The sequence below is a fragment of the Mobula hypostoma genome, chromosome 8 (assembly GCF_963921235.1).
Source record: "Mobula hypostoma chromosome 8, sMobHyp1.1, whole genome shotgun sequence".
NCBI lineage: Eukaryota > Metazoa > Chordata > Chondrichthyes > Myliobatiformes > Myliobatidae > Mobula > Mobula hypostoma.
The window spans coordinates 102,307,335-102,325,775 of record NC_086104.1 but is presented as its reverse complement, the minus strand read 5'-3'; the positions used below and the strand labels follow the sequence as shown (position 1 = coordinate 102,325,775).

The window sequence follows — 18,441 nt, the reverse complement described above, 5'->3', positions numbered from 1 at the left end:
TTATTGCCTCTTTCCTGTTTCTGACTTCCACCCACACTGACTCAGTAGACAACCCCTCCATGACTTCCTCCTTTTCTACAGCCGTGGTACTATCCCTAATTAGCAATGCCACGTCCCCACCTCTTTTGCCTCCCTCCCTGTTTTTTTTTGAAACATCTAAAGCCTGACACACTCAGCAGCCATTCCTGCTCCTGAGACATCGAGTCTCTGTAATGGCCACAAAGTCACAGTTTCACGTATTGATCCACGCTCTAAGTTCTTCCGCCTTGTTTATGATACTCCTTGCATTAAAATAGACACATTTCAAATCATTGCTGAGTGCATCTTTGCTTTAACATCTGCTTATCCTTCCTCACAAACTCCTGACAAGCTGTCTCTACCTGTGCTCCAACCTCCCCATCCTCTGCCTCTTTACTTTGGTTCCCACCTTGCTGCAAATCTAGTTTAAACCCTCCCCAATAGCAATAGCAAACCCCCCTGCCAGGATATTGAAACCCCATGGATTCAAGTGCAACCTGTCCTTTTTGTACAGGTCACAATGTTGAGTAACACTTGAGATAACCAAGAGCACAGAGTTCAATATCCATAGTTGAGAGTGCCATTTTAGACCAAGCTGGCTGAGTTCTGAAAGACGTAGAAGTCAGATTGGGTCTCTAGCAGTTAGTGAGTGAACCGGCACAAGGGTTAAAGCTACTTGACTCCATCCTCACCAGTCTTACTGTGGCAGATGTACCTGTCCATGAAAGTATTGGTAGGAGTGATCATTGCAAATTCCTTGAGGAAAGTTTCACCTTCCCATTGAGGACCACCCTCCATTGTGCTGTATGGTGCCACAGTCATGCTGGGACAGATCAGAACAGATCTGGCAGCTGAAAACTGAGCATTCATGAAGGGCTATGGGCCAGTGGCATCAGTAGTATAAGTTTCTGTAACTTCATGGTGATTCATATCTCTCACTCCACGATGAGGCCAGAGATTCAGCCCTGGTTCAATGAAGGGGCACAGAATAGTATGCCAGAACAGTACACCACATAGAAAATGCTGAAGGACCTCTGGCAGCATAAATAGTGGAATAAAAAGTCAGTGTTTTGGGCTGAGACCCTTCGTCAGGATTGGAAAAGATGGTGACAGAAGCCAGAATAAGAAGGTGAGGGGTGTGAATGTAACCATGTGTTACATCTGTTCCTATAACTCCTCCCTCAGCACCATCTGGGGCCCTAAAAAAAACTTCCAGGTGAGACAGTCCTTCACATGTGAACTCGCTAGTGTTGCTTATTACATCCTGTGGCTTCCTGGTGAGACCTGAAGCAGATTGGGGGACCACTTTGGTGAGCATCTTCACTCTGTCCACTGCACCCCCCAGGATTTCCCGGTGGCCAGTCACTTTAATTATATTTTCTATTCCCTACCTGACATGTTTGTCTTCAGCCACCTCCACCACCAAGTCAAAGTTAGACATGGATTAAAGGAGCATTCTACTCACTAATCTGCACCTTGGTAGTCATCCGACCTAATAGCATTAGCATCAAATTGTCCAACATCCCGTAACCATTCCCTTCCTCCACAACCTGGATGACATGTTGACGTCATGCTTGCATGCTTCAAGGACTCCATCAGATGATGCTAACTCAGGACCACCCATGTTGGAATGTCTGTGGATGAGATGCCAGACGAAGATCGATCTAACCCTGGCTCCCGAACAGACAGACTTGCGTCTGCCCTGCCCTGCCCAGGCTGCACTTCATTATGAATCAAGCCAACTTTTCAATATAAGCTGTCTCGGTTGTTGCCCAGAATAAAAAGCCCTGAGTTCACAGTGCCCAGAGTAAACCTGGTCCAAACATGCCCTCTCACCAAGATCTGATATGGCTTTGCCACAGTCCATCAATGTCCCCACGAGCTGGAAAAGTGGCTTGACAAAAATCATTTAGAAGTGTGAAGAGAAAAACACCTGCCATATGAAACAACAACAAAGCATTCCCTTCCCTACCTCCTTCTCTGTATTCCATTGTCCACTGTCCTCTCCTAAAACCACAAGACATAGGAGCAGAATTATGCTATTTGGTCCACTGAGTTTGCTCCGCCATTCTACCATGGCTGATTTATTATCTCTCTCATTCTCCTGCCTTCTCCCCATAACCTTTGGTACCCTTACTAATCAAGAATCTATCAGCCTCTGCTTTAAATATAATCAATGACTCGACCTCCACGGCTGTCTGTGTTAATGAATTCCACAAATTCACAAAGTTCCTTCTAATTTGTGTTCTAAAGGGGCGTCCTTCTATTCTGAGCCTGTGTCCTCTGGTCCTAGACACCACCACTGTAGGAAACGTCATCTCCACATCCACTCTATCTAAGCCTTTTGATATTGGATAGGTTTCAATGAGGTACCCCATCTTTCTTCTAAACTCCAGTGAGTACAGATCCAGAGCCATTAAACGCTCCTCTTATGTTAACCCTTTCATTCCAGGAATCATTCTCGTAAACCTTCTGTGGGCCCTCTCCAAAGCCAGCACCTCCTTTCTTAGATAAGGGTCTCAAAACTGCTCACAATCGTTTTTGTGGTCCGAGCAATGCCTTAAATAAAGCCTGTCTCCTATCAGATTCCATCTTCTTCAGCCCTTTGTCACTTCCACCTATTACCGTCTAGCTCCTTACATTATTTCCATTCTCCTTCCTTACTCACCCCACCCCATCCCTTACCTGGATCCACCAGCCCTTGCTCCACAATTTCCCCCCACCTTTCTATACTGGCTATTCCCTCTCTTTCTAGTCCTGATGGAGGGTCTCATCTCATTTTGTGGAAGCTTTAGAGAGGGTGCAGGGGAAGTCTGCCAGGATGCTGCCTGAATTAGAGAGCATGATAGATTTTTTTTCTTTGGAGCAAAGGTGGAGGAAGGGCAACTAAATGGAGGTGGTTAAAGTTATGGGAGGCAGAGACAGTGTGGACAGTCAGCACCTTTTTCCAAGGGTGGCAATAGCTAATGCCAGTGGGCACCCTATTAAGGTGAGCAGAAGAAAGTTTAGGGGAGATGTCACAGGTATTTTTGAGAGATGACTTGGTAGAGGTATACAAGATGATAAGAGGCATAACTTGAGTGGACAGCCAGAAATGTTTTCCCAGGGTGGAAATGGCTAATATGAGGAGGCATAATTGTAAGGTGCTTGGAGGAAAGTATAGAGGGGATGTTAGAGCTATGTTTATTACCCAGAGAGCGGTGAGTGTGTAAGAGCTGCTGCCAGGAGTATAGTAGAGGCAGATACTTTAGAAACATTCACGAGATTCTGGGGCAGATAGATGAAAGAGAAATGGAAGGTTATGTAGGAGGGAATGTTTAGATTGATCTTGGTGTAGGTTCAGAAGTCAGCATAACATTGTGGGCTGAAGGGCCTGTACTGTGCTGTTGTGTTCTATCGAATAGAATATGTAAAGTCCACACGTACAGCTTTAGAGTTCATGGTTTAGTCCATGTCTCTTCAGCTGTGAGGAAGCAGCTGCATCTACTGTGCCTGATGGCTGTGGGATCATTCATATACAACTGAGAGAGGCTGGGCCTTTCCTATCAAAATAACACTTCTAAAGTTATAGCACCGCCCCCCCCCCCACCATCATGGCATAGATTCTGAATTCACATTCAGGAATAATGAATAAATCCTAGATAGATGTGGGCATCAAATAGTTTAATAACAGTAGTGCTTCTTTAGTTGAGAATCCCACAATTGTGGTAATGTACTTAATTTCATGGATAGCTTTAATGGGACTACTAAAGACTACATAAAGTAGGGACAAAGTACATGGGCGTAGATCTTTTTTTGCTTTAAATAACAGTGAGGCTAATAATGAGTTATTTATCATAACAACAAATTTGCCAATATTTTCCAGTATCCATGCCTAGCATAATTTAATGTAGAAATTAAATGAATGTAGATATTAAATTATGTTAGGCAAGGATAACTTAATTGCCTAATGTTGTAATGTTGGTTCATTATTGTTATGTGCCAAGATACAGTGTAAAGCTGTTCATACAGATCAAATCATTACAAGGTACATTGAGCTGCAATAAGGTAAGTGATAAATTGCAAGATCAAAGCAAGGTAGATTGTAAAACCAAGAGTCCATCTTATCGTACAAAAGCTCTGTTCAAGGGTGTGATAAATGCTGGGTAGACATTGTCCTTGAGCCTGGTTGTACATCTTCTCAGGCTGTTGTATCTTCTATTGGAAAGGGGAGAAAAGAGAATGTTCCATATGGGTGCGGTCTTTGATTATGCTGACTGCTTTACTGAGGCAGTGAGAGTGTAGACAGAGTCCACAGAGGGGAAGTTGGTTTCTGAAATGTGTCTACAACTCTCTGCAGTTTCTTATAGTCACATAACTTCACAAGATTGAACCTTTCTCTCATTTAAAGATTAGTTTTATTTATTTGTCACCTGTACATTGAAACCTGGAAACAGTCAAATATATTATTTTCTGTCACACATGTGCTGGGTAGGCTGCAAGTGTTACCACGTTTCTAGTGTTGACATAGCATGTCCACAACTCTATTCTCCATTTCTTCAAAATGTTATGTTTAAGTTAACAAATTTCTGTTTGCTTAAATCTCCCTTAAATATTTTTGTGTTCCTTTACAACTCTTGAAGGTTTGTTCAACTGGAGTTTTCCAGCTGTATGATTAAATTGATTAGGCATCAGCAGTGTCCTCTGAAACCCAGACTATCAGTGAAAGTGTATTTGCAGATGGTCCATTACATCATCCATGGACTTTCATATTAACAAAGGACGAAAGAATGAACTTCTGCCCACAGAAAATTTATTGTTTCTTACAATAGATTTATTTATTAGTTTAGAAACGCAGCAAGAAACAGGCCCTTCCTGCCCATCAAGTCGCACCATCCAACAACCCGCCTATTTAACCCTAGTCTTATCACAGGACTACTAACCCACAAGTCTTTGGAATGTGGGAGGAAACTGGAGCACCCGGAGGAGCTTTGTAGAGACGGTGTCAGAATTGAACTCCAAACTCCGATGCCCTGAGCTGTAATAGTGTCGCGCTAACGGCTATGCTGCTTTAGCGCCTGTAGTTTAGTGCCATGGTTTATTGTTCTGAATTAAATCAGAGAAAAACGGAAAGAAAAGTCAAAAAGAGCAAATTTGGTGGAAAGTTTCCTCCTCTGATCTTCCTTGTTTTCCTCTCACCGGTTCTAAATGTAGCCACAATCTAACCTGATTTTAATGATTGCAGTCAGCCTGCTTCACTGAGAGCTCATTACTTATGTGAGCCTTGCACAGTTATTTGATCGATGAAGACATCATGTACTTGGTTTATTTTATAACAACCCAAAAGGAGACCATTTAACCCTTTGGGTTCATGCTATTCCTTGAGGAGCTTTCCCATTAATTCCATAAAACTGCTCCTATTTCCCTGACAGTTTATCCTCTCTCACATTCCGAACCAACATCCTTTGCCATTAACCTGCACAAAGGTACAATTTAAAGTGAACAGTTAGCCTCACTTATGACATAGACATAGAACATTACAGCACTGAAACAGGCCCTTCAGCCCACAATGTTGTGCTGAAACAGCTCAAAAGTAAATCAAACAAACCCCAAAAATGAATCCTTCCTACCTACACAAAGTCAATATCCCTCCATCTTCCTTGTATACATGTGCCTATCCAAACATCTCTTAAAAACCTTGAACGTATTTGCCTCTACCACCATACGCAGCATACATTCCAGGCATCCACCACTCTCTGAGGAAAAAACTTACCCCTCACATCCCCCTTGAACCTACTCCCTCTCACCTTCAACGCATGCCCTTTGGTATTAGACATTTCTACCTTGGGAAAAAGACACTCCCTGTCTCGTCATTCTCTGCCTCTCATAATCTTATAGACCTCTATCCAATCTCCCCTCAGCCTCCACTGCTCCAGAGAAAACAACCTAAGTTTATCCAGCCTCTCGTGATGGTGCATGTCCTCTAAACTAGGAGGTGTCCTGGTAAACCTCTTCTGCACCCTCTCCAAAGTCTCACATCCTTCCTGTAGTGGGATGACTTATGAGCACATCTTTGGGATCTCCAATGATCCCTCAAAAGTTGCCGTGCAAGTTGATAGGGTGGTTAAGGTGTATGGTGTATTGGCCATCATTAATTGGGGGATTGAGTTAAAGAGCTGTGAGGTATTGCTGCAGCTCTTTTAAACTCTGATTCGTCCACACTTGGGATATTGTGTTCAACTGCATTATTACAGGAAGGATGTGGAAGCTTTAGAGAGTTGCAGAGGGGATTTACCAGGATGCTGCCTGGATTGGAGACCATGACTTATGAGAAAACATTGAGCAAGCTAATGCTTTTCTCTTTCGAGCGAAGGATGGTGAGAGGTAATCTTGATAAAGATGTGTAAGATGATTAGAGGCATAGATAGAGTAGACAGAGACTTTTTCCCAGGGTAGAAATGGCTAATAGAGAGGAATTTACTTTAAGATGATCGATGGAAAGTATAGGGGCCATGTCAATGGTATATTTTGTACACAGAGAGTGGTAGTTGCATGGAACGCTCTGCTGGGGTTAGTAGTAGAGGCTGATACATTAAGGACATGTAAGAAACTCTTGGATAGGCACATGGAAGATTGAAAAATAGAGGACTATGTGTGAGGGAAGCTTTAGGTTTATCTGATAGCAGGTTAAAAGGTTAGTACAACATCATGGACCGAAGGATGTGTGCTGTTCTGTGTTCTATTTGGAAAGAAACTGCAGCACCCAAAGAACACAGGCACAGAGAGACCATACGAGGTCTGCATAGACTGCACCCAAGGTCCGAATCAAACTCAGGTCCCAGGAGTTGTGAAGTAGCCAGACCAACAATGGCACCACCATGCTGTCCTTCATTAAACTTCTATACTTCAAATGAGCCACTTGTCAGCAATAAGAACCAATATTCCTTCATATTGGGTTACTGCAATCAAGAACAACTCTGTCTTAGCACCTCCGGCTGAGCCCAGCTCTGTGTAGACCAGTGGTTAAATGTGACCGTTTCTGAACACCAGATGTTTGGGAAGTGACTTGGGAACTTTATGCAACAGAAGAACACAAGTAGGAGGAGGAGTAGGTCTCCAGTCCACTCGAATCCGTCTTGTCATTCAACATGATCATGGCTCACCTTTGTTGTCCTCATCTCCTCTGTGGTACCAGTTCATTATCATCCTTGATCTTTCAATATTCATCTGTTTCTAATGATCTGGCCCCCATCATCATCTGGGGCAGAGAATTCCAGAGAGCCATTAATTTTCATAAACAGACCATAATCACGTGTAAACACAAGAGATTCAGCAGATGCTGGGAATCTAGACTAACACATTTAACATGCTAGAGGAACTCAGGAGGTCAGCAGCCTCTATGGAAAGGAATAAAGAGTCAATAATCTGGGCTGAGATTCTCCATCAGGATCCGTAATCATGTATTTTTAAAGTGATCCGTGCAACAGGAAGGAATTAGTTACTGTACGTTTAATATATAATGTGATTATTAAATTTAGAAAAATATTCACACAATGTATGAACAAGCTGAAACTAATGTGAGCAGATATGTATTCCAAAGATGTATGGATTAGGGGTTGCTATGTTTTGCTTACCAACACTTGCAGGTTCCAGTACAATTTTCGCTGATTTGATTTGAAGCAAAAGATGCATTTCACTGTATATTTCAATGTACAGATGACAAATAAATCTTATCTAATCTAATGCCAGCAGAAGCTTGGTGACACTTATAGGCTGTCCCCAGCAGATCAACAAAAGAACTGAGGAAAGGGAATTGCATTTTTACAAGAAACAGGGTGGGAAGAAGTATAGTCAAGATTGCCGTGGGAATCAGTAGATTGGTATCGTCAAGATAGCTGTTATTTCTAATGTCGTGAAGACACATGACCTGATTCTAATTCTTTCCTAATAACAAAGTTTAGATTTATTTGGCTAACAGTCAGATTTTTCTATTGTGTCTCTTCAATAGCAAAATAACATGTCAGCTTTGCTAGGTAAGCAACCTACTCAGTTCTCGGCCTTTTGTTCCTCAACAACCAGTGCTGATTTGCCTTAACTCTCTTCCAATATATAGAAGGCCACACTGGGAGCACCGGATGCAGTATATCACCTTGGGTTGCCAACTGTCCCGTATTTGCTGGGACATCCCGTATATTGGGCTAAATTGGTTTGTCCCATATGGGACCGCCCTTGTCCCCTATTTCCCTTGCTAAGGTAGAGCATTTCTATGAAACCGTTTGTAAGCCAAAATGGCGTAAAGCGAAGAAGCAATTACCATTAATTTATATAGGAAAAATTTTTGAGCGTTCCGAGACCCAAAAAATAACCTACCAAATCAAACCAGATAACACATAAAACCTAAAATAACACTAACATATAGTAAAAGCAGGAATGATATGATAAATACACAGCCTATATAAAGTAGAAATAATGTATGTACAGTGTAGTTTCACTTAACAGTATCGGGAAGATTATGCCAAAATCGATTTGTAGAGAAAAAACGACACGTACACGCATGCGCATGTCACGTATGTGCACATCACGCATGCGCACACAGGTGCCTGCGAAGGCTTTATGGTCATGGTAGTCTTTCTCGGGGTAAACACAAGTGTCCCGTATTTGACTGCTACTTTTGTCCCCGATTTGGGAGTGAAAAAGTTGGCAACCCTAATATCACCCCAGCCTACTCACAGGTGAAGTGTCACCTCACCTGGAAGGACTGTCCGGGGCCCTGAATGGTGGTGAGGGAGGAAGTGTAAGGGCATGTGTAGCACCATTCAGGGGCCCAGACAGTCCTTCCAGGTGAGGCGACACTTCACCTGTGGGTCAGCTAGGGTGATATACTGCGTCTGGTGCTCCGGGTGTGGCTTTCTATATATTGGCGAGACCCGATGCAGGTTGGGAGACCGTTTCGCTGAACACCTACGCTCTGTCCACCAGAGAATGCAGGATCTCCCAGTGGCCACACATTTTAATTCCACATCCCATTCCCATTCTGACATGTCTATCCACGGCCTCCTCTACTGTAAAGATGAAGCCACACTCAGGTTGGAGGAACAGCACCTTATATTCCGTCTGGGTAGCCTCCAACCTGATGGCATGAGCACTGACTTCCCTAACTTCCGTTAATGCCCCACCTCCCCTTCGTACACCATCCCTTATTTATTTTCTTTTATTTTTTTCCCCTTTTTTCCCTCTCTTTTTTCTCCCTCTGTCCCTCTCACTATAACTGTTTGCCCATCCTCTGGGCTGCCCTCCCTCTTTCTTTCTCCCTAGGCCTCCCGTCTCATGATCCTCTCCCTTCTCCAGCCTCGTATCCCTTTTGCCAATTAACTTTCCAGCTCTTAGCTCCATCCCTCCCCTCCTGTCTTCTCCTATCATTTCAGATCTCCCCCTCCCCCTCCCACTTTCAAATCTCTTACTATCTCTTCTTTCAGTTAGTCCTGACGAAGGGTCTTGGCCCGAAATGTCGACTGTACCTCTTCCTATAGATGCTGCCTGGCCTGCTGTGTTCACCAGCATTTTGTGTGTGTTGCTTGAATTTCCAGCATCTGCAGATTTCCTTGTGTTTGCTTTTTTTTATATTGAAAAAAATCATATTTTATAACAGATACACATAAAACAAACAAAAAACAGACAAAATACTCCCTCCCACTACCACCCCCACCCACAACCCTGGTATGGTAAAAATTTCTTCCTCATTCACAATTGAAAAATAGCAAAAATAAAATTCGATCAAGTAAGGTATGAGGTCCTAATGTATATTAATGAGGTATATATTACCACACTAAGCAGATAGTAGAAGCAGTGTTTGCGTTTTTAAAAGAAGTTGTGGTTGTCTCATATTCAATCTAGAGGTAAACCAAATTCTGGTGATAGCAATTAAAGCTATAAAATAGCCAGATTCAAGTGGTGTGACATGTGCCACAGAAAAACTGAAAAAATGCAGAATCAGTTTTACTGCAACTACTGGAAGATTTAGTGAACAAATACATGCATATAGGTAACTATATAGATTAGATTTGCTTTATTTATCACAGCTACACTAAAGTACACTGTGAAATGTGTCAATGACCGATGCAGTCCGAAAATGTTCTAGGGATGGTCTGCAAGTGTCATCAAGCTTCTGTCACCAGCAGAGCTTGCTCACGGTAGTGTAGTGGTTAGCTCGATGCTATTACAGCTCGGGGCATTGGAGTTCAGAGTTCAAATCCGACGTTATCTGTAAGCAGTCTATACATCCTCCCTGTGGAATGCGTGGGTTTTCCCCAGGTCCTCTGATTTCCTCCCAGATGATATATTTGTACTTTGATAATAAATTTACTTCGAAGTTTGAATGTTTAATCACTCAGATCTAGTCATGAAGTGAAGGCAAACACAATCTGTTTAACTTTCTGTAAATGGTATCTGCGGGCCAAAGAGGAGAACATTTACCCATTTAATGTATCATGACGCCTTCCATTATATGCTGATTTACATTGAAGAGTAAGGAACAATGATTCAATCCATTTCCTTTTATGGTAAGCAATGGATTCACACTTCTGTTATTGCTAGTTTTGAACCTATTTCCTATTATGGTATGGATTGCAAGGCTATAAAGCCAGTCAAGAGATTTAAAATGAAATCCTGAAATGAAAAATGTGGTTGTCAGTATTACTTTAGATTAAACCCTGCAAATTACTCCCTTTGGTTCAATATTTCACAGTAGGTAATCCAGTGGATTTTGTTTAATTGGGCCATTGGTTAATCAAGGCAGATGCTTATTTAGCTGAAATATTAGAGAACAAAAGCTAATCGAGAAAATAGCTGGGATTCCCCTTGTTTGTTTGAGCCATTATGCCACTTAATTGGGATAGGAGGCTGTTGCCAAACAGGTTTTAATTAGTGTCAGTTGCATGAACTGGTGTGTCCGTTAAACACTCCACTGTGCTTAGAGTGAATAGTTTTAAATAGCGTCGTTTGCATGTGTATGTATTCAAAAAGCAGAGATTTTTGTCACAGATAGTTGACGAGAAATAAGCAGTAAAACAATTTAGAATTGTCTCGCTCACGGCAGTTTCAAGCATTCAAGCTGGGAAATACCTGAAAAGGATGGGAGAGAAAATGAAGTGATTTCACTACATTAACAAGTTAGAGACTGTGAAGAATTCGAAGGTATTGACAATCATCTTCAATGTTACAATGAAAATGAAGATTTGGAGGTTGCCATCATCGATAGCATAGTATGAAAGCAGTCCATTATCTGTGCTAGGTGTCTGCGCTGATTTTGTCCGTTGCGTATACTGGACGAATTCCTCTATCAATAACTATTAGGAACTAATACACAGTTTTATAGTATTGTTAACAGTATTTATAGTGTTCTAATTTGTTCTGTGTTTCGTTTAATTACATAATTTGTTACTTGGTTTGTCTACTTTATACCTTATAACCTATTTTCATGAAACCTTGGCTAATTGGGGCAGCCACTTAACTGGGCTGAAATGTACTGGTCCTGATGTGTCTCAGTTAAACAGAATCCACTGTATTCCAATTTTATGTGAATTTTTAGTTTCAATTCTATGGAGCAGGTCTTCATAATTAAGACATGCCCGCCATTGAAATGCTGGATGATAACAGACATTGTACAGCGTTGTAGTCAGTTACACAGAAAAATGTAAAGACCCTCCCCCCGGTTGATGTTCAGCAGGTCTCCTTTCTGACTAGATCAGAATACGTTAATAATTCAATCCAGAATGGATCTGTGAGGCCATCTGTTGGTTGAGGTATACCATTGATATTGCGTCCAAGCTGACTACGTGATACAAAGCCAGGGCAGTATGATATGGAGACCAAGCTATTGCCCATGCAGCAGGACCCCGCTCTCCTTCTGATGAATCCATTGAATTTGTGAAATTGAGCAAATATGTAGTTAGAATTGAGGCATCAGATCCTCACTTCTATTGGCATATTGTCACAAAGCCAGGAAATACATCCGGCTTGACTCTTCAGAGTAGATCTTCAAACCTTGATTTATGATATTCAAATAATGAATGGAAAATAAGAACTAAGTCAAACTTCTTGGAGAAATTGAAGTGTCTGTGCTGAAAGAATCTCAATTTCACCCTTTATTTACAGAAATCCACAAACTGCTGGAAAAGAGAGTGAAGTAGACTTTCAGCTATGTACACTTGCACACATTTCATCAGTAATGTGTAGGCTTGCATATGTGTTCTTTTAGCTGGAATAGGCTGTCTTCTAATTAAAAACTTAATTCTTATCAATCTAATTTAATGAATAATTCCATTAAATTAGAATCCACGAAGTCTTCCACGGTGAAGACCAATGCAAAATACTCATTTAGTTCATCTGCAATCTCCTTGTCCCCCCATTATTATTTCTCCAGCCTCATTTTGTAGCGGTTCTATATCCACTCTCATCTATCTTTTATTTCTTACATCCTTGAAAAAGCTTTCACTATCCTCTTTGATATTGTTTGCTAGCTTGCTTTCATATTTCATCTTTTCCCTCCTAATGTTTCTTTTAGTTGCTCACTGTAGGTTTTTAAAAGCTTCCCAATCCTCTATCTTCCGGCTTGGTTTTGCTTTGTCGTATGCCCTCTGTATTGCTTTTACATTAGCTTTGCCTTCCCTTGTCAGCCACAGTTGTACTATTTTGCCATTTTGAGTATTTCTTCGTTTTTGAAATTATCTCTCCTGCACCTTCCCAGAAACTCATGTCATTGCTGCTCTGCTGTCATCCCTGCCAGCATCTCCCTCCAGTTTACTTTGGCCAGCTCATCTCTTAATAGACATAGACATAGACATACTTTATTGATCCTGAGGGAAATTGAGTTTCATTACAGCTGCACCAACCAAGAACAGAGCATAATATAGCAATACAAGAACCACAAACAATCAAACAACAATATGCAGACTATGCCAGATGGAAATAAGTCCAGGACCAGCCTATTAGCTCAGGGTGTCTGACCCTCCAAGGAAGGAGCTGCAAAGTTCAATGGCCACAGGCAGGAACAACTTCCCAGACGCCCAGTGTTGTATCTCAGTGGAATATGGCTGGAGTCCAACAGCAAAAAGTTCAATATCTGGGCTACAAACACGTTCCTTGATCGTAATAAAACCAGGATTGCACCATCCGTTGTTAACCAGAACAGCAAGCCCCCAACTCCTTTACGCTTACCACTCTCAGTGCACTTCTGGTCAGCCCGAACGGTCTGGAAGCCCTCCATGGAAAAGTTTTGGTTGGGTATGTCCTCATGCAGCCACGTTTCAGTGAAACACATAACACTGCTCTCCTGAAATGTTCTCTGACTCCTGGCTAGCGCCGTCAACTCATCCATTTTATTACCCACTGAACTCCTCTTCTCCATAAGTCTCAGTTGTCTCGACCCGGTCCTCTTTCCTCGCCTTTTTGATACCCCTCTGCATCCTCTGTGTGTTTTCCTCCAGATTTCAGCAGGGGCGTCTGCCACTCTGCTCGCTAAACCGGCCGGCATAAGCGCAATCAGCTGGTCCCTGGAATAAACAATGCGACCATACTGCTGCCCCACTAATGAGACGTGTCGGAATGTAACTATTTCCAGTGCTAAAAACCCAAATAAAACTCTCTCCACCAGCATGTTAGAGAGGGTACAGCTTCAACGTGTTACCGTGAAAAAAATACAACAAATAATGTAAGTTAAAAAAGTAAGAAAACTAGATGGAATGGCTGTAACAGGCTGCATGCACGACCACCACTGTAATTTCCTTTACTCCACTGAAATACTGCTACACCAAGCTTTACTTTCTCCCTATTATATTTCAAGTTGAACTCAAATCATGTTGTGATCACTGCCTCCTAAGGGTTCTTTTACCTTAAGCTCCATAATCACCTCCGGTTCATTGCAAAACACCCAGTATAGCTGATTCCCTAGTTGACTCAAAACAAACTGTTCCAGATAGGAAATGATTAGAGGGATAAGGGCCACATGCAGACAAATGGGACAAGCTCAGAAAGGCTCCTTTGTTGGCATCAAAGTGCTTGTTTTTATGCCGTATGTCTTTGTAATTGTGACTCCAACTGTGTCTGCTTCATTCATCCCCTGTGGAGGAAAGTACCTCACTGCCACCCTGTATTTGCTTGGCATAATAAAACGTAACCCCATTTTTCCTGCACACCCACTCAGGAAGCCAATAATTCACACCTGTTCTTTTTCAAATATTAGCTTTATTTGTCACGTATACATCGAAACATGCGGTGAAATGCATCATTCGTGTCAACAGGCCAACATAGCCCAAGGATGTGCCGGGCAGCAGTCCGCTTGTGTCGCCACACTTCCGGTGCCAGTACAGCATGCCCACAACTGACTAGCCATAATCCATATGTCTGGAATGTGGGAGGAAACCAGAGCACCCAGAGGAAACCCAACCTTTTTTAAGTCATGGACCCCTACCATTAACTGAGGGGTACATGGATCCCAAGTTGGGAACCCCTGGTCCAAATGCATGTGAAGTTATGGAATAAAATACTCAATCTTACAAATTAACAGCAGAAAGAAGTGAGTGCCATGTTGAAACAAGTTTATCTTGGGGTGGTATGGTAGTATAGGAGTGCTTTACCCCTGGGTGCTCTGGTTTCCTTCCACATTCCGGAAACATATGAGTTAGCATTAATGAGTTGTGGATATGCTACATTGGTACCAGAAGTGAGGCAACGCATGTAGACTACCCCCAGCACAATCCTCACAGATTTGATTTGACATAAACGATACATTTCGTTGTATGCTTTAGTGTTTTGATATAGTGGTGGTTGTCTCTCGGGGTCCGAGGAAGACTAAACACTGTGCAGTCATCTATGGATATGCATGTGGCTTCGGAGGCCGAAGGCCGAAGCACACATACGGTTGCAGGTTGGACATGGAATGGCGGTTGTTAGAACAGGTGCATACACAGCTTTGTGGTGTCGGTCTCGTGCTGCTGCAAGGCGCTGATTTCGGTCATCCTCAAAGTCAGATGCAGCTTTTCTGGTCAGGGCACACCACGCAGCCCTGTCAGCTGCGGACTCCTCATGTTGTCAAGACTGGAGGTCTGCCCATTTGATGTACGGTTTCAGATTGTCTTTGAATCTTTTTTTGGGTCAGCCCTGATTGTGACTGCCATGCTCAAGCTCACTGTAGAGCAACTGCCTGGGGATTCTTGTTTCACCCATGCGGATTACATGGCCAGTCCAGCATAGCTGGGCTGGAGGATCCTTGCCCCAATGCTTGTGCTGTTGGCTCTGTCAAGGACTTCCTGGTTGGTGATTTGGTCCTGCCATCGGATCCTCATGATTGACCGCAGAGAGCGCATGTGAAACTGCTCCAAGCTGTTTGATGTGGCTGCGGTACAGGGTCCAGGTTTTGCAGCCATACAGGAGAGAGGTGAGGACCACAGCCTTGTACACCATGAGCTTGGTTGAAAGCTGAATGTCCTTGTGCTCCAGAACTTTGACACGGTGTTTCCCGAGTGCCTGGCTGGCTTTCTGTTATCCTTAGTATGATCTCTTTGTCAAGGGAACCGTCACTGGAGATGGTGCTTCCAAGATACTTGAAGCTCTCCATGTTCTTCAGGACAGTGCCGTCGATGGTGATGCATGGCTGAGGAGGGTGACTGTTTGGCACAGGTTGTAGGAGAACTTCTGTCATATAGATGAGATAAATACTGCCCAGGTAAAGCCCTCCCCACCATTGAGCACATCTGCAAGGAGTGGAGTCACAGGAAAGCAGGATCTCGTCAAGGACATCCACCATCTAGGCCATGGTCTCCTCTTGCTGCTGCCATCAGGAAGGAAGTACAGGAGCCTCAGGAACCACACCACCAGGTTCAGGAACAGTTACTGCTCCTTAACCATCAGGCTCTTGAACCAGAGGGGATAACTTCACTCAACTTCACTTGCCCCATCACAGATCTGTCCCCACAACCTATGGACTCACTTTCAAGGACTCTTCATCTTGTGTTCTCAATATTTATGCTTATTTATTTATTAATATTATTTTGCTTTTTTATGTTTGTATTTGCAGTTTATTGTATTTTACTCATTAGTTGTTTGTCCATCTTAGATGCCATTATGTGCAGTTTTTTAATGATTCTATGGTGTTTCTTTGTATTTACTGTGAATGCCCACAAGAAATGAATCTCAGGGCTGTATATGGTGACATATATGTACTTTGATAATAAAATTACTTTGAATTTTGAAATAAAGCTTACCTTTAAAAATTAATCTCAGAGTTAATGAGGATGGAATATGGTTTTCTGAAAGGTAAGGAACATGAGTTCCTTTTTGAGGATATCCCATAGTATGTTGCAACCATTAAAATGTAGTTACTGATACACTGTGGTAATCAGTGACTCGAAGCTCAATCCCTAATGTATGTAGTTTGTTATATCCAGAACTTTGAGGTTTACTTATACATAATTCATTGTGTTACAAATTTAGCAGAAATGTGAACACAAAACCCCACCCACCCCAGATATTCTCTCTTCTCCCCTCTCCTATCGAGCAAAAGATACAAAAGTCTCAAAGCACGTACAACCAGGCTCAAAGACAGCTTCTATTCCCCTGTTATAAATTTGGTAAATAATAGTATAATAAGCTACACACATCAAAGTTGCTGGTGAACGCAGCAGGCTAGGCAGCATCTGTAGGAAGAGGTGCAGTCGACGTTTCAGGCCGAGACCCTTCGTCAGGACTAACTGAAGGAAGAGCGAGTAAGGGATTTGAAAGTTGGAGGGGGAGGGGGAGATCCAAAATGATAGGAGAAGACAGGAGGGGGAGGGATAGAGCCAAGAGCTGGACAGGTGATAGGCAAAAGGGATACGAGAGGATCATGGGACAGGAGGTCCGGGGAGACAAGGGGGGGGGAACCCAGAGGATGGGCAAGAGGTATATTCAGAGGGACAGAGGGAGAAAAAGGAGAGTGAGAGAAAGAATGTGTGCATAAAAATAAGTAACAGATGGGGTACGAGGGGGAGGTGGGGCCTAGTGGAAGTTAGAGAAGTTGATGTTCATGCCATCAGGTTGGAGGCTACCCAGACGGAATATAAGGTGTTGTTCCTCCAACCTGAGTGTGGCTTCATCTTTACAGTAGAGGAGGCCGTGGATAGACATGTCAGAATGGGAATGGGATGTAGAATTAAAATGTGTGGCCACTGGGAGATCCTGCTTTCTCTGGCGGACAGAGCGTAGATGTTCAGCAAAGCGGTCTCCCAGTCTGCGTCGGGTCTCGCCAATATATAAAAGGCCACATCGGGAGCACCGGACGCAGTATATCACCCCAGTCGACTCACAGGTGAAGTGTTGCCTCATCTGGAAGGACTGTTTGGGGCCCTGAATGGTGGTAAGGGAGGAAGTGTAAGGGCATGTGTAGCACTTGTTCCGCTTACACGGATAAGTGCCAGGAGGGAGATCAGTGGGGAGGGATTGGGGGGACGAATAGACAAGGGAGTTGCGTAAGGAGCGATCCCTGCGGAATGCAGAGAGGGGGGGGGAGGGAAAGATGTGCTTAGTGGTGGGATCCCGTTGGAGGTGGCGGAAGTTACGGAGAATAATATGTTGGACCCGGAGGCTGGTGGAGTGGTAGGTGAGGACCAGGGGAACTCTATTCCTAGTGGGGTGGTGGTAGGATGGAGTGAGAGCAGATGTACGTGAAATGGGGGAGATGCGTTTAAGAGCAGAGTTAATAGTGGAGGAAGGGAAGCCCCTTTCTTTAAAAAAGGAAGACATCTCCCTCGTCCTAGAATGGAAAGCCTCATCCTGAGAGCAGATGCGGCGGAGACGGAGGAATTGCGAGAAGGGGATGGCGTTTTTGCAAGAGACAGAGTGAGAAGAGGAATAGTCCAGATAGCTGTGAGAGTCAGTAGGCTTATAGTAGTCATCAGTGGATAAGCTGTCTCCAGAGACAGAGACAGAAAGATCTAGAAAGGAATAATAACATAAATAGTATAATAACATAGACTCATCCTCACAATCTACCTCATTGTGATCATGCACTTCATCATTTATGTAATGTAATCTGTACGAAAGACAAGTTTTTCACTGTATCTTGTGTCATAATAAACCAATAGCAATACTAATACTAATTCAAGAAGGCAAATAGTTTCATCAAGGATGCCTGCTACCCTTCCTGGTAGTGCTGCCAAGTTCTCAGGCTCTTAAATCTACCTCTCTCTGTTATTCTATTATTGTCATTTTAGCAGTTCTTTTTCACTAGTTCAGACTGCACTACAATTGTACCATTGTATTGTTTTGTGCTTGTTGTGTTATTTATTATAGCATTTACTTATTCTTGCCATGTGGTCTGTTTACTCTGTGAGCTTCGTAGAAGCAAGGAATTTCATTGTACCCTGGTGTATATGACAGTAACTTAAACTGAATAACGATCTTCCTGTTCCC

General features: G+C 42.9%; 1 protein-coding gene across 3 annotated transcripts in view; it reads left to right on the top strand.

Annotated features, from left to right (window-relative positions):
* The window catches only part of wdr27 (WD repeat domain 27), a 575,337-nt gene that overhangs the window by 277,745 nt on the left and 279,151 nt on the right, over positions 1-18,441 (top strand). The gene's annotated exons all lie outside the window — the stretch shown is intronic.